At 33.8% G+C, this 15,651-nt stretch overlaps 2 protein-coding genes across 4 annotated transcripts in view; both read right to left on the bottom strand.

Moving 5' to 3' along the window:
- The window catches only part of LOC127853028 (uncharacterized), a 387,010-nt gene that overhangs the window by 157,180 nt on the left and 214,179 nt on the right, over positions 1 to 15,651 (bottom strand). The gene's annotated exons all lie outside the window — the stretch shown is intronic.
- The window catches only part of LOC127853032 (interferon-inducible GTPase 5-like), a 206,086-nt gene that overhangs the window by 60,140 nt on the left and 130,295 nt on the right, over positions 1 to 15,651 (bottom strand). The gene's annotated exons all lie outside the window — the stretch shown is intronic.

Raw genomic sequence — 15,651 nt, 5'->3', positions numbered from 1 at the left:
TTTCGATTATACTGCATCTTCAACATCAAGTAACCAAATGAAGTTCAATCTTAGGTAAAAGTATATATGATGCAATTAAAATCCAACTATATTCTTTCTTTCATTTCAACTTAAATAAGTATAAACCTAGAACAAAGTCGCAAACATGTGTGAACAGCGTTGGAAGAATAAAACAGTATCAAATGAATCTTAAAGTTGTCGAACTGAGAGAAATACAGTGGAAAAACATCTTTAGTCTTGTCAGTGTGTTGACTATTGGGAGCAGAGTTGTTTGCAATTAATTTTCATGATTTGTTCATTAATGAAGAGGTGAACTGTTGTCAGAATGACGTAGATATTTGTAAGACAATTTATAATAGATTGTATATAAAGCAAACATTTTTTTCAGTTTTGTATGAGTGATGTCAAATCGGCATTTTGACGCAAATATAATGTAATACGTTTGCTGAATAACTATTCATCTGGAACTATCAGATTCCGTAAAGTTGTGCAATGTAATTCAATTTTATACTGTTAATTTCATACAATTATTTGAACTATGTTTAAGCATTATTGTTGATGGAGTGGAACTTAATAAATTAACGACCCTTGTTTCCAGCCACATCTTTCAGCTGAGTGTATTTGAGTTAATATTCCTAACTCTTGAGGCTCGAGGGTTGTGGAATGCGACACTAAAGAAAATTATGAGATCCGAATATCTTATCAAATATTTGTTGAAAATGCAACAAGAGTCGATATTATGTGCAACATATTTCATTGCTAAAAGTCGTGTTAAATGCAATTGAATTTCGTATTTTTTTAATTAAAATTTTCAGCTGCACTAGCTAGACGAATATTATACCAAAAATATATTATTCCCCAGCAGACTCAATTTCAACCGTTTATTCAGCGAAACCTCACAACATCACAATCATCCAGGTCTACGCATCAACAGCTGACTACAGAGACGACGAGATTGTACAGCCATATGAAGAATAAGATCAAATCATAGTCAAGGTACCCAAGAAAGACATCCTCATTGTCCAAGGAACGCCAAGGTTGGACCAGACGCATACCAGGACTGGTCAGGGACAGTAGGTAGATTTAGCTTAATAGACCAACGACAGAGGTATAAGACTTCTTGAGTCCGCTAGAAGCCACAAACTCACCCTGGCAAACACAATGCACCCACACAAACCGTCCAGATCAGCGACCTGGCTTGCTCCAAACGGGCAAGTTCAAAACCAGATCAATTTCATTCTGGTGCCGCAACGGGTCAAGTCCAGCATTACCAAAGCGAACACAAGAACGGTTCCTTGCAAAGACATCGGCAGGGACCATGACTTAATTCTCACCACCATCAAGGCTGCAATTAAAGAGCAAGCGCATCACAAAAATCCCTCGCGTTAGATTTGACTTTAAGAAATTGAAAGACCCAGTGACAAAGAGGTATTTAAAGCACAGATAGGAGCCAAAATTACAGCCCTGAACATCTTAGACAACGACATCGAAACCATTTGCAATAACATCAAGGATGTCCTACTGTCATCGGCCAAAGAAGTGCTTTGGATAGAGAGGAGAGAAGGAAGTACAAGCCATGGGTGATGACCGAAATTAATGACCTATGTGACAAAAGATGAGAACTGAGGCATAAGAAGTACAACAGTCAGGACGCTTTATCAGACGCTGACGGGAACCTCCTTATCGAGAGTGCCGCAGTCCTAAACAGATGGAGTGAATACTGCAGTGACTTCTACAACTATCCGCTTCAACCGGACACCAGTCTCCTCTAGAACGGTCCCGGACCAGAAGCGGACGACGAAAGTCCGCACAAACTTAAGGTAGAGGTAGAGGAGGTAGTGTGTAGTCCAAAGGCAGGAATATCTGCGGAAGTGAACAACGTCCTTTCCGAGCTGATTTGTACGAAGGAGAGGTAATGACAGCAGCATTGACGGCACTATGCCAAAAGATCTGGGAGGAGAAGAAGTTACCCAATGAATGGACCCAGTCACTTGTCATTCCCCTACCGAGAAAGGGCTACCTCAAGTTGTGCGAGAATAACCGAACCATCAGTCTTATCAGTCATCCCAGCAAAGTCATGCTACGCATCATCCGTAATTCACAGAAAAGCGTCTCTCAAATAATACAACAGAGATTCCCGACTTGCGGTACTTTCAAATACCCAATCATTTTAATTGCTATATCCATATTATAAATACATTATTATCTAATCAGAATTAAGGTTCTCGAATATTAACTAATTAAATCATAGTAGTTCTTGAGTTCGGTCATAATTAATTTGCGAAAACAAAAGCATAGAAATTATCTCAGGGAAGTAATTGAAATAATTTAGTATAGTATTAAAATAAATGACAATTACGGTAATATGTTAATCGAAAATAACGTATACGTTATGACAATTACATGAACGAAGCAAAAACAAAGAACATACTAATCAATTATTGTTTACACAAAAACTATTATCAATAGTATGTAAAGTTAAATATTGCCATATGTATTATACATTGATATTTAAACCACATACACGGTCTTAGACGAGACACACAATGTCGATACACTCATGTATTCTTATTTATTGTGAAATGGCATGAAGTATGGTAGAAAGGGACGGACATGCCTCGGGCAAAACAAAGGCAGAGAACATTTAAAATCGAGATATTTTGAGGACGATGTTTCGATATATTCATTTCATAAACCGAAAGCACTGCGCTCAAGCATCATATGGTGAATTGGAAAGATTCATGGCCGAGATGAGAGTTGAAAACTCCAGGTACCATATTATAAACGCCCCTCACTATGCAACATATGTGTCGAATGAATCAGCCGTTGAATTGATAAACTTAATGGGAAATCATCATCTTGGGAAAAAATTGTTTCGGTCTTTGAAAGATGCTGATTTCTTCACTTTAATAGCAGATAAGAGCACCGACGAACAGAATTCTAAGAATCCCAAAGATGACATAGGTCACATCATAAACGTTGAGAGAACAAATGCAGAATGATTTCTTCCTGGAGGAAATACAGAGGCTTTAAATTGCGAGTGGCGTTGGTCTCATTAAATGTCGATTGGTAGGATATGATGGTGCAAACATCATGAGTTTTGGTTAAGGCTTATACATTTCTTTATTTTAAACAAGTAATTTTGTGTCGACTCTTAAAGTAGGGAGAATTAACTAATAAATATTTAATAAAAATGCATGTTATTTACTTATGCATTTAATGCATTAATAGCAGACTTTCATGCAAATAGATCACTACAATGATTTCAGAGTCTCACAATTACAATGACTGTCCGACAACACCCAATCACGACAAGTCTGTTTATTTAATTTAGGAACCATTTTCTTCATACATCACATAATACGTTTTGCGAATAGAGTAAACAAGTAACAAATGGCTTAAATATCTTAAATCTAGGATTTATATATTAAATTAAGGTTTCTGTACATAATTTAATACAAAGTAACTAGTTTTTGTTATTTGTGAATGTCACTATTCTCAAAAGATTTGATAACTTACGTATAGTCTTGCCTCTCAAACTATTTATGGAGAAGTTGTTTATTTATTATAATAATACATGGTAAAGTTCAACGGATCAACTCATTTTATTCATTCACGAAACACATATCACAGAAGGCGACTTTATTAAATCAAACTGCATTAACTAAACATTTGGCATTGTAAAAATCGGGACATAAGTGCCAATTGCTTGTAATAAATGTTCTCCTTTTGTCACAGTTTGTTCAAATTTGGTCTGCTGCAAGACGCAATAAAAGGGTCGACCGGGACGTTAAAGAGTAAACAAACTGATTTTTTAGAGACTTGAGCGACGAGCTCGTTATGTGTCGCCTCTTACATGCATATGAAATGCAGAAACCATCCTCTAGCACTCCTGAAGGAATGTCATCTACTAGCCGATGTAAACAAAACTTTTCTTGCTGTCTAGAAACTATTCCATTATTCTCTACAAAGAGTCAGTATTTTCAAGATGCCTATTTTGAGAAGAGAATAAGGTTAGTGAGAGCTGCTCTCGAACGTTGGTTTTCACTAGGTACACATACATGTCTGTTCGGTTAACCGACAAATTTGTCGCTTGTGTAGATGCAGTTGAAGAAATCTACACATTGAGAAGGGACGCTGTTGATGTTTTGAAACCAGTGAACACTCTGAGTGCGTTCCCTTATACAGATTATGTCACCTTCATGGATTTTGACTCTTACGGTCGCTTCAGATGAGCTCGAGGAACTGATACCCTTGCGTCAGTCACGCACCAACCTTGTTGAGATCTACCTCTTAAAATGAAATGATGTTCTAGCTGAAATACACGATCACACAGAGCTCCGTAGAAGAATGGCAGGAGAGACATTGTTTTGGTCATTATACATTTGTGAGCCAAAGCATTGTAATACTGCAAAGGAGAAGTTCAAGGGTCTTACCACCAGGTGCCTTCCAGATATCATTGCTGCTTATCAACTGCAGACTGAATCCGCCGGGTTCAAACACCAAATGTACATTAAACACGATTCAAATTTTCACAATTAATTAAAGTTTGCAACTCAAATTTTCACAATTGTATAAAGTTTGCGACTCACGCTAAGCCCTGTATAACTAGAATTTACACGTATTGTTTATTATTGAATTATTATATAGATTTATATGTAATAACTTTTTCCCTGTTGATAAAATTAATATAATTTAAACATATATATATATTCCTGTAGAACCGGATTTTTTTTATCACACCTGATTCAACATTTTAAAAGACCCATCTGTAACAAATCTATTGTCACTATGACATAACTTTCTTAAAATTATGACATTACTTATAAATATTAATGAATTCAGTTAATTAAATTATTATGATTAGTCATGTTATAGTTCTATGATCAATGATTTTTTTTTAATTATTGTTAACGGATCTAAATAATAATTAAATCTTTCGATGTGAATATCATTAATTATTCAATAAATCTTATTACACGTCAACCCATAGGCAAGGTGAAGCATATGCAGGAGCTTTCGGGCCAACGGAGCATTAGGCCAATTTGGATCAAGATCCCTTAATGAGGAGTGTGTTCGCCCAAATCTTCAAACTAATGCAGCTCATGAAGATTGTGCCACTAGCACTGCAGCAGTGGAGAGGGGGGAAATATATTTTGCACTGCTTAGAAATACACATTGCTTAAGTGAAAACTTTTTAATCGTATGACAATTGGTACAGAAGGCCCTGATTAGCTTTCAGACGAAGACCTTGAGCAGATGGCCGGAAAACTAGTTGTGTAGGATTATGTGCTGAGCAAAAATATGCTCAACGTTACCATGACATGCAGTCTATGGCATTGGGCCAATGGTCCTTCAATTAATGATGCTAGGTTGAACAATGTGTTTCTTGTACAAGTTTTGATATATATATTACATGATAAATGTTCATGATATACAATAATAAATTATGATAGCTTAATCACTCAGAGATATTCTAATTATTTGGTCAGCCTAATATAGGGCCTTAAAGAGTCAATTTAGGTATAGGGCTATCTTTTAGTTAATATTATTTTATTTGACTCTGCCCTCTTGATGAATCATCATTTTTGTACCTTTGATAAAAAATAATAACTAATGTTCTACTTATTATTCAATAGTATATTAATTAAATTAAGTGTCCAAAGCTGTATAGTTTTTGGCGCCCAAAATTTCCCAATCCCGATGTTTGTTCTTCCAAAAATTGGTCCAAAGAGGCCTGTTACAGTGATTCAGGTAAATCAAACGCTTAAATGGAAAACATTTACTGAGTCGTTAAAAAGTATTAACCGATTAATCGTAACATCCCTACTTGCCTGCTTCTAAATAAGGTTATATAGAACAAAACAGATATATTGCTTCTCAAATGCATCATATAACTCTTTGAGCCATTTAAAATTACAATATATATTTTCATATGACAACTGAAATTTATATAAAATGTACATACGTTGATAACTTAACTACATTCATAATGTTACGACTCTGATGTTTTCTTTTTGCTGACGAAAATTTGACCTAGTGTTTATTAAAAAAAAGGGGTCAGATAAGGCACCCTCAAGTGCAAGGCTTGAGTTATATACCACTGATGTTAGTGAAGACTGAATGATGGGGATCTTGAAAAAAATTAAGAAAGGGAAATGCCAAATACTTGGTCCACATGTGACCAGATTTGCTGTACATGTATTTACCATTACCACATGTTGAAATAAAACTCACCATACAGGAATTTCAAGATCGTTTTCAGTATAACAGATTGATGAAAACAAATATAGAATAAAGTTTAAAAGATGGAAATAAAAGGTTTGCATGTTATAAACGTAGATACAGTATATTGAAATGAGTTGATAGTATATACCGCAATGCATTATATTATACATGGTTAAGTTTGGTGTACAAGGTAAATTGCTTAGAATAATGAAGGAGATGTATGCAAATGTTAAGTCACGTGTAAAATTATGCTCATCTTATTCAGATTATTTTATGTGTGCGGTTGGAAATTAGGGCAAATATTGGTTAAACAATGAAAATATTATAATGCAAATTGTTTACAAACAGGCTTAAACGATTGAAATAAAGGTTATACAAATTGGGTCTAAAATTCCATGAATATGTTAAATAATTTTGGATTTAGTTATTTATTCGCAAATCTAACCGTTGTGCAAGTTAATGCTTTATTAGCGAGTTCAAATTAAGAATTATTGATAACTTTAAACGGGAATATTATTGTCAAATTAATAAGAGATCTGTATGAGATATGTATGTATAATGTTGTATAAACCTCTTAGGTATATGAATAGTATTTAAACTTACTTCCTAGACGTCTGCACTTATGAGTGTATGCACACCCGTTGAGAATCCTGGCAGATTCGCTCATGTTGTAATGAATTTGATTTAGATATTTATACCGCTGCTAAACCATATCTTAAAATATATATATATATTTTTATATAAGCCGCATATCTTATTTCCAACCTACTGCGTATTTATAAATCCAACAATTTATTAGTCTTATGTTACGAAACAGTACTTTCTAATGTATGTAAATACATAAAAAAGCTTTTTTATAAATGTGGTTGTTTGTGTTTATTTGTATGTGTATTTCTACATGACAAATTTATGGTATGTAATATTTTGTTGTATAACCTATTAACGTTACAGAACATAATGTGTATATGTCCATATTAAGACGATGTACTTGTGTATAAGTCTGAATAAACATTTTGTCTCTTTGTCTTTCTGCTTAAGACTTGTAAACTTAACATCAAATCAGATCAACTTGACAGAGAAGTTACATAATTTTTTAAAGCTTGGATATGAACGCATTACTGATTTGACGTCCATCGTATGTTTGTAAAGACGTTAGCAAATGTAGCTATACACATGTTTACTAATGTATCATGTTAACTCTTCTTGTCTGCTTCTTCATAAGGTTTTATACAACATAACCAGTATTACTTCTCAAATACATATGTTTAGCAATGTATCATGTCAATCCCTCTTGTATGCTTCTTAATACGGTTTTATACAGCACAACAGGTATAACTGCTACTCAAATGCATCTTTTAACTCTTTTAATACACCCTGTGTCATTTACGATTAAGAGAAAGTAATGTGGAATGTAGCTTAAAACACATTCGCACATGTATGTCTTTACCCAAATAATCACGTTTCAATGAAGGTGAATACATAATAATGGAAACTTTTAAGGTATTTACCGAGGTAAATTACAACTACATGAATATCAAGTGGCCAGACACAATAATTTGTTGCATGCATATACCTTAACCACATGTTGAAAAAAGTAAACACAATAACACAATTTAATTTTCTTTACATTATGCTAATATAGCAAACAATGCAAATCCAGAAAAGCTGTTAGGAGATAATTTCTTGCTTTTATCGACTCCTTTTATAACAAAACACTAACTAAAACATAATATAATTAATTCTGGGAGCATTACCTTGGAACTTTCATTTCAAATGTAACGCAAGTATATACGATCGTATTACTTTTTTAAAACCATATAAAAATATTGATGAACACAAATATCTAGTATAAAAGTTCAAAAGATATCGTACTGGAGAATACACAAAAGTCCATTTATATTGAGTTGCGACTTATTTGTTGTTTAATAGCAGAAAATAACGTCATTTACACAAGACACGTACACTGTTCGGAAATCCCAATTAAACTGTACAATTCTTTCATATGACATAATTTCGATATCGGCAAAAAATCTAAGTTATCTTTTCACATGGAGTTAACAATATTTGATTACCATTATTAGATTGTTATTTGATTTTAGACATTCAATTTTTATATTGATAGTCAGGTTAATGATTATGAAAATAAAATGTTCCGATTGAAAAAGTATATAGTTGCTTTAAGGTGCGGGGTTTAGCCAGTAACTCTGCTTGTATCAAACAGGTCATATGTTTTCTTGAATTTTACCTTTGGTATTTATCCATCCTTATTTCTAACAAATAAAACCTTTCGAGAAGGCTTCGAAATTTTAGAGTATAAGAATACTTTTTGCAAATAAGAAATGATTACAAATGTAATGTAAAAAAAGAGTTTATTTACTGTGGTTCTGTTTTGATTGATATTTAAGAGATTAAAAATTAAAATATTCAAACATAATGTTTTACTAAGTAGGCGTTCAGTATGTCCATAAATGATGGTATTTTGAAAAAGTTATATTATGCTAAGAAAGCAAAGTCTTGTTTGAACGATGTTTTGTTATTTCTTGATAATGCTATTGAGTATACTTGCTAACAAATATATTTTTGTGTACGAATCTTAATAAATAACATTGTGAATAAAAGTATTTTAATAAAAAGTAGTTTGCAGTCATTGGGACTCTGACCCTTAACATTTCGAATACCACAATAGTACTGACTCACTTGGGCTTAAGAATATCAGAGAGTATTTCAAACACTTTAGATCAAAAATGTATTTTCTACTTTATCAAAAAGAGCGTTGTAAATACTTTACTATTTCAACCATTTCGATTGATTGTTTTCTATGAAAAAACTTTTTTTTTAAATTATTTATCGGGAGTTGTTATTTCCCTTATTTCTATACGTTTTATTTTACTTTTGTTTCGAATTGTTAATTCGACAAACACCAGAGGACGTCACCTTAATGCAGAATATTGTAAAAAAAAAAAAGAAGAAAACCATGAAAGCAAATACAAAAGTCAGGGACATCCCTGAATATTATCCATGTAAAGAATACCAGCAATATGGAAAAACCATTGTAATTTGATTGAATTTTTGAAGCTTTTGAACTATTCGAAACAGGATTTTTGCCATATTTGGATCTAAAATAAATAATTGACAATTGCATTTATGTACACAGAACAATTACACATTTTTGGACTATCTGTATTTTACCGAGCACATCACCACTATTACAATGGGATTCTAGTACAATATGCTTATTAATTGTTGAGCTCATAAATGTCATGTGAAATGTGGGCTATTTTAAACCTACCATCAACGTCATGATTAGGTTACCCTATTTTTGTATAATTTGGAATTACTTTTCTTCAATGTTGCGCTTTCTTTGAATGTGTAAACCCCATCGTAAATCCGAAGTCAACGCTCATTTTGCAGACAGGACAGAACACATTATTAAGTCATGACACGACTATTAAGGATGCTTCTTTTTCTTGACCTGTTCTTAAGGCTTCAAAATGTCTTAAAAATATATGCCCAGGCTTCACATGCGTAGCCAATGACAAGCATAATTGATTAAAATGCAGTGCAGCTAAAGAAAACAATTTCTACAAACAAAAAGCTGGTCAACTCAAATACCTTTTGTAGTTCAAGTTTCGGCCGCAAATAATAACCACATGTCAGATAGAGTATTTAAATGAAAGGGTAAAATATATAGTTTTATAGTCATATGTTTTCACTATCTTAGGTGTATGTGTTGACTATTTCTTATACAAAATTTCATTCAAGATTATTTCAAGATTAATCATACAGATTCAACACTTGTGTGTGAAACTTACTGTAAATATGATAAGAGTGTGTGTTGAATTTCGGACAATACAATCAAACACAATTATGTTAAAGGAAATAAAAAGTTAATGTTACGAAATACTTGGTGCATGCACACCTGTGTTAAGTAGTGTGTCAAACTTTTGGCTGAAAATTTGAAAATTTAAAGTGTTTTTGTTGCCATTACATTCATATTAATTTTTTTCCAAACGTTTATTTCATCTCCGTGCATGTTTTTTAGAAAAAGTTTTTTTATCCAATTCGAAATGTTTCGACGTAAACTACACAATTTAACCCAAGTACATTTTTGCAGATTGTCATAAAAAAGACTGGATTATCGAATACCATATAAGCTGACAGATCATAAAAAGCTTACATAAAATACCTGACTTGTTATAAAATCCACAAAATATGCCTCACACCAAATAATCCGTACACACAGATTACAACTGTCCTAAATATTTTTCCTTACGCGATGAAGATTTTATTTTGTACATAATATTGAATCTCCATTGTTTGAAATACGACACTATTGTTTCAATTGTTCAGTATAACCAAATCTCAATGCAAACATGGGTGCGCATTATGTTGAAATAAATCTATTTATCAATCTATCTATCTATGGATTTGTCCTATTTAGTGATCAGCAAATGTCTTTTCACAGATTTTGGCATGTATTAAAGTTTGTCATTAAATGCTTTATATTGATAATTGTAAACATTGGATCTTAAAAGCTCAAGTTAAAAACAAGAATAAAATTAAAGAAAGGCACAAACAGTAACCCTCAACGGGGCTCGAACCACGGACCCCTGGAGTAAAAGTCTATCTCTAAGCCACTCGGCCATCCGTGCTGATACAATCTGGCATGTATTTTTTTATTCATATAATTAACAGAACTCTCCAAATAATTCAATCGTTTTGCCTAACGACGCTTTATAATTTTTAGCGGTTTAAATCGTCAAAAGATGCATATAATGGAAAATTTAGAACATGGTAAATGTTCAGTATTACTATTTCCTGACAAATACCATAACTACAACGAAAATGTGCGAATATGATAATGGTTTTGTTTTATTTGGTCAATTTACCAAAACGTGAAAAGGCCTCTTTAAAGGGGAAGTGTAAACCTTTATAGTTATAGAGGAAGAGTTTTTCAGGTAAAATACAAAAAATCAAGTCTATATGATGACCGAGAGCGCATCCACTCTCGCAAAGAAAGCAAACAACAGCCTCGCTTTCCTCAGGAGAAACCTGACAAGCTGCCCACAGGATATTAAGGCACAGTGTTACCAGACCCTTGTCAGGCCAATCCTAGAGTACGCAGGAACTGCCTGGGACCCCCACACTAAGATAAACATCAACCAACTGGAAGCTGTCCAACGCCGAGCAGCCAGATTCGTCAAGGGAGACTACCACACTACAAGCAGCACCAGCCAAATGGTGGCAAACCTTGGGTGGCAGCCCCTTGCCGAACGACGCTCCAACGCCAAACTTGTAATGGTGTACAGAATAACACACTTCCTCATTGACATCCAACCAGAGACCTTCTTCCACCCGACTACCACAAGCACAATGGGCAACTGCACACGCTTCTTGCTACCCTTCTGTCGGACAGACGTCTACAAGTACTCCTTCTTCCCCTCCGCCATCAGACTGTGGAACCAGCACCCATCGCCGGGCACCATAGCTGACAGCGTAGAGGCCTTCAAGAGGGGCCTGTCGGCGCAGCGGTAGGCCCGAGAGGCAGATGTTTTTAACCTTTTATTCAGCACTGTATATAGTTGCGCGCCGTGCACACGTCCCTGTACATAAACCCCCATGTACGAAACTGCCCCAGGGGGACCTGTACATTACTAGAAGAAGAAGAGAAGATAAATCAATCAATCTCAGGGAGGATTCAGAAGAAAATCGATACCTTACGATTAAGGCGACTCATTACCATTGGTTCCGAACAGCACCAAAATCAGTTTGTTTCAAAATCAAATTATATTTAGACATCCGCGGACGCGTTTTCTTTTTTAGTGTGTCTATTCATTAAATGTCTTACGTCTTTTCAACATACATTTAATTTCTATGAATAATGTATCTAATGTCAATTCATAACGTATCTCACATCTTGTCAGTATGTATTTCATATCTGTTCATAATAAATGTCACATCTATTAACCATTAATCTCAAGTATATTCAAAATTCATCCCTTGTCTATTCATCTTATACCTCATATCTATTCATCATATATCTCATGTCTACTCATCATATATCTCATGTCTATTCGTCAAATATATCGTGTCTATTTAACATGTATCTCATTTCTATTCATCATATATCTAATGTCTATTCATCACATATCTCATGTCTATTCACCATGCATATGATTTCTATTCACCATGTAGCTCATGTCTGTTCGCCATATATCTCATGTCTACTCATGTTTGTCATGCCTCGTGGATATTCACCATCTACAATATATATAATGTCTATTCATCATATATCTCACGTTCATTTATCATGTATCTCATGTCTCCTCATCATACATCTCATGCCCATTCACCGTGTATCTCATGTTTCTTCATCAAATATATAATATCCCGTCATCACATATTTCATGTATATTCACCATGTCTCTAATTTATATTCGCCATCAATCTTTTGTCTATTCACCATGTATCTGATTTTTATTTGTTATATATCTGAGTCTATCCATCATGCTTCTTATATCTATTCATCACGTACCTCGTGTCTATTCACCGTAATTCTCGTGTGTATTCACCATGTACTTTATGTCTTTTCACCGTGTATCTCATGCCTATTTAACATGTATCTTATGTCTTTTCATCACCTATCTCATGACAATTTATCATGTATCTTATATCAATTTACCATGTATCTCATGTCATTATACCATGTATCTCATGTCAAGTTACAATCTATCTAATGTCTGTTCACCATGTATCTCATGTCTCTTCACCATATATCTCATGTCTATTCATAATATATCGCAGATTAATTCACCATGTATTTACAGTCTATTCACAATGTTTTGCATGTAGATTCACCATGTGTCTCATGTCCATTCATCGTATATCTCATGTCTATTCATCATGCTACTAATGTCTATTCAATAATTAATTTATGTCTTTTCATCATGTACCTCATGTCCGTTCAATATTTAATTAATGCCCATACACCATGTATCTCAGGTCTATTCACCATGTACCTCATTTCTATACACCATGTATCTTATGTGTATTTGCCATGTATCTCATGTCAATTCACCATGTATCTCATGTCTCTTTATCATATATTTCATGTCTATTCATTATGTATCTCATGTCTATTCAATAATCAATATATGTCTATTCACCATGTACCTCATGTCCGTTCACTATTTAATTCATGTCTATATACAATGTATCTCATGTCAATTCACCATGTACCTCATGTCTAAACACCATGTATCTCATGTCTATTCGCCATGTACCTCATGTCTATAAACCATGTATCTCATGTCTATTCACAGTGTAGCTCATGTCTCTTTATCATATATTTCATGTCTATTCACGTACCGCATGTCTATTCACCATGTTTCTCATGTCTATTCGTCATATATCTCATGTTTAACAAGTATATATCTCATGTCTATTCACCATGTATCTCATGTCTATTAATCATGTATCTTATGTGTGTTCACTATGTTTCTCATTTCTATTTACCGTGTATATCATGTCTATTTATCATACATCTTGTCTATTCACCATGTATCGCATGTCTATTAATTGTGTATCTCATGTGTATTCAACGTGTATCTTATGTCTACTCATCATGTATCTCATGTCTATTGATCATATATCGCATGTCTTTTCATCATATATCTTATGTCAATTCATCATGTTTCTCATGTCTGTTCATCATGTATTTCATGTCTATTTTTCGTGTATCTTATCTATATTCATCATATATCTCATGTCTATTCATCTTGCATCAATATGCACGTTGCATCATTGCTATTGTTATTGCCGAATTGCGTTGTCAGATCATATAATAAACTAAATGTGTTTCAAAGAATTATTATTTATTTGTATCTTTGCTCAAAACCGTTGTTTATTATCTTAACGGTGTTTATTTATTTTGAAATATTATTTCGATATTTAGCACGAGAACTTTTGCACAAAATCGGAATATATTATTAGAACGGTTAATTGTCAATTAAACACAAACAATTCCAAAATGTTTAATGTTGTTTATATTAATTTTGTTATTTCATAGTTATAGCCATATTACTTGCTGTAACCCGTTTAAATGCGTAGAACTAAGTCATGTGCGAAAATACGTGTGCCAATATAAGTTGCTTGTAGACACCTCTTTATAGATGATTCGACACTTAAGAATACATTGTATTTGCTATATTTCATATCGGGTGATCTGTATCAGTACCGTATACATGTTTAATAAGCATTCAAGAGATCGATTTCAGTCAATGTGAAACTTATCCCTACCATCACTATAAATTTAGTTTTTGTTATTATCTCCTTATTGTATACTCTCGGTCGTAGCAAAACATGTCCGTAAACGGTCAAAGAAACATAATACATTAAACTTCGCGTGTTCTTTTTCTTTTGAGCCAACACATGTCTGAGCTGTCAATGGAACACATGCGTTCTATTTCCGTCAAAGCGTCATATTTCCATCCGGTCACGTATTAATGTTCTTTTTCAATTATAATGTTCTATTTTAGTCAATGTAACACATATCTATACCAGTACTGGTTTTCTATTCCAGTCAATGTCACGACTCTCCATACGGTCACGTACTCATGGTTTATTTCTTTTTAATGTTCTATTTCAGTCATTTTCACACACGCACGCACGGTCAAAATGATGATTTATTTTACTTTGTGAATTCTATTTTGATGCTGCCCATGTAATTACGGTTTCAGTAGAGACGGCACAACATTTTCGTAGGCACTACTCGAAAGCAAATGGTATTTAACGCAGAGCTCCATCGACAAAGTTACGGAGATATTACTTCAGTCCCTTGACATTTATTGTTATTGCCATCACAATAAACATTATTATTTCAATTATCATAATCATCAGTAGCCGACGACCAGAATCCTGATGATCATGATTACCTGCATCGCCATTATCATCATCATCATCATCATCATCATCATCATTATCATCATCATCATCATCATCATCATCATCATCATCATCATCATCATCATCATCATCATCATCATCATCATCATCATCATCATCATCATCATCATCATCATCGTCATCTTCATCGCCGTCGTTATCATCATCATCATCATCATCATCATCATCATCATCATCATCATCATCATCATCATCATCATCATCATCATCATCATCATCATCATCATAACCTTATCAGAATGAGAATATTTATCGTCAACATAATTTTCAAATGAGTCAGTCTCTGCAAAAACCGTGCTGAATACATGTTAATAAATAATGGCCCTAGATTAACCTGTTATATGGAATGTTTCTGTTTAAAGTAAGTCTCTTCTAAAAAAATATTGTCCAGGCAGAAAGTGCCCTCCTTGATTATCATATGCAGACTGCAAATTCATCGTGCCTGGTTTGCCTAGAGAC

This window comes from Dreissena polymorpha, chromosome 12 (assembly GCF_020536995.1).
Source record: "Dreissena polymorpha isolate Duluth1 chromosome 12, UMN_Dpol_1.0, whole genome shotgun sequence".
In the NCBI taxonomy this organism is placed as follows: domain Eukaryota; kingdom Metazoa; phylum Mollusca; class Bivalvia; order Myida; family Dreissenidae; genus Dreissena; species Dreissena polymorpha.
Note: the sequence above shows the minus strand (reverse complement) of the source record. Positions and strands in the feature narration are given on the sequence as shown.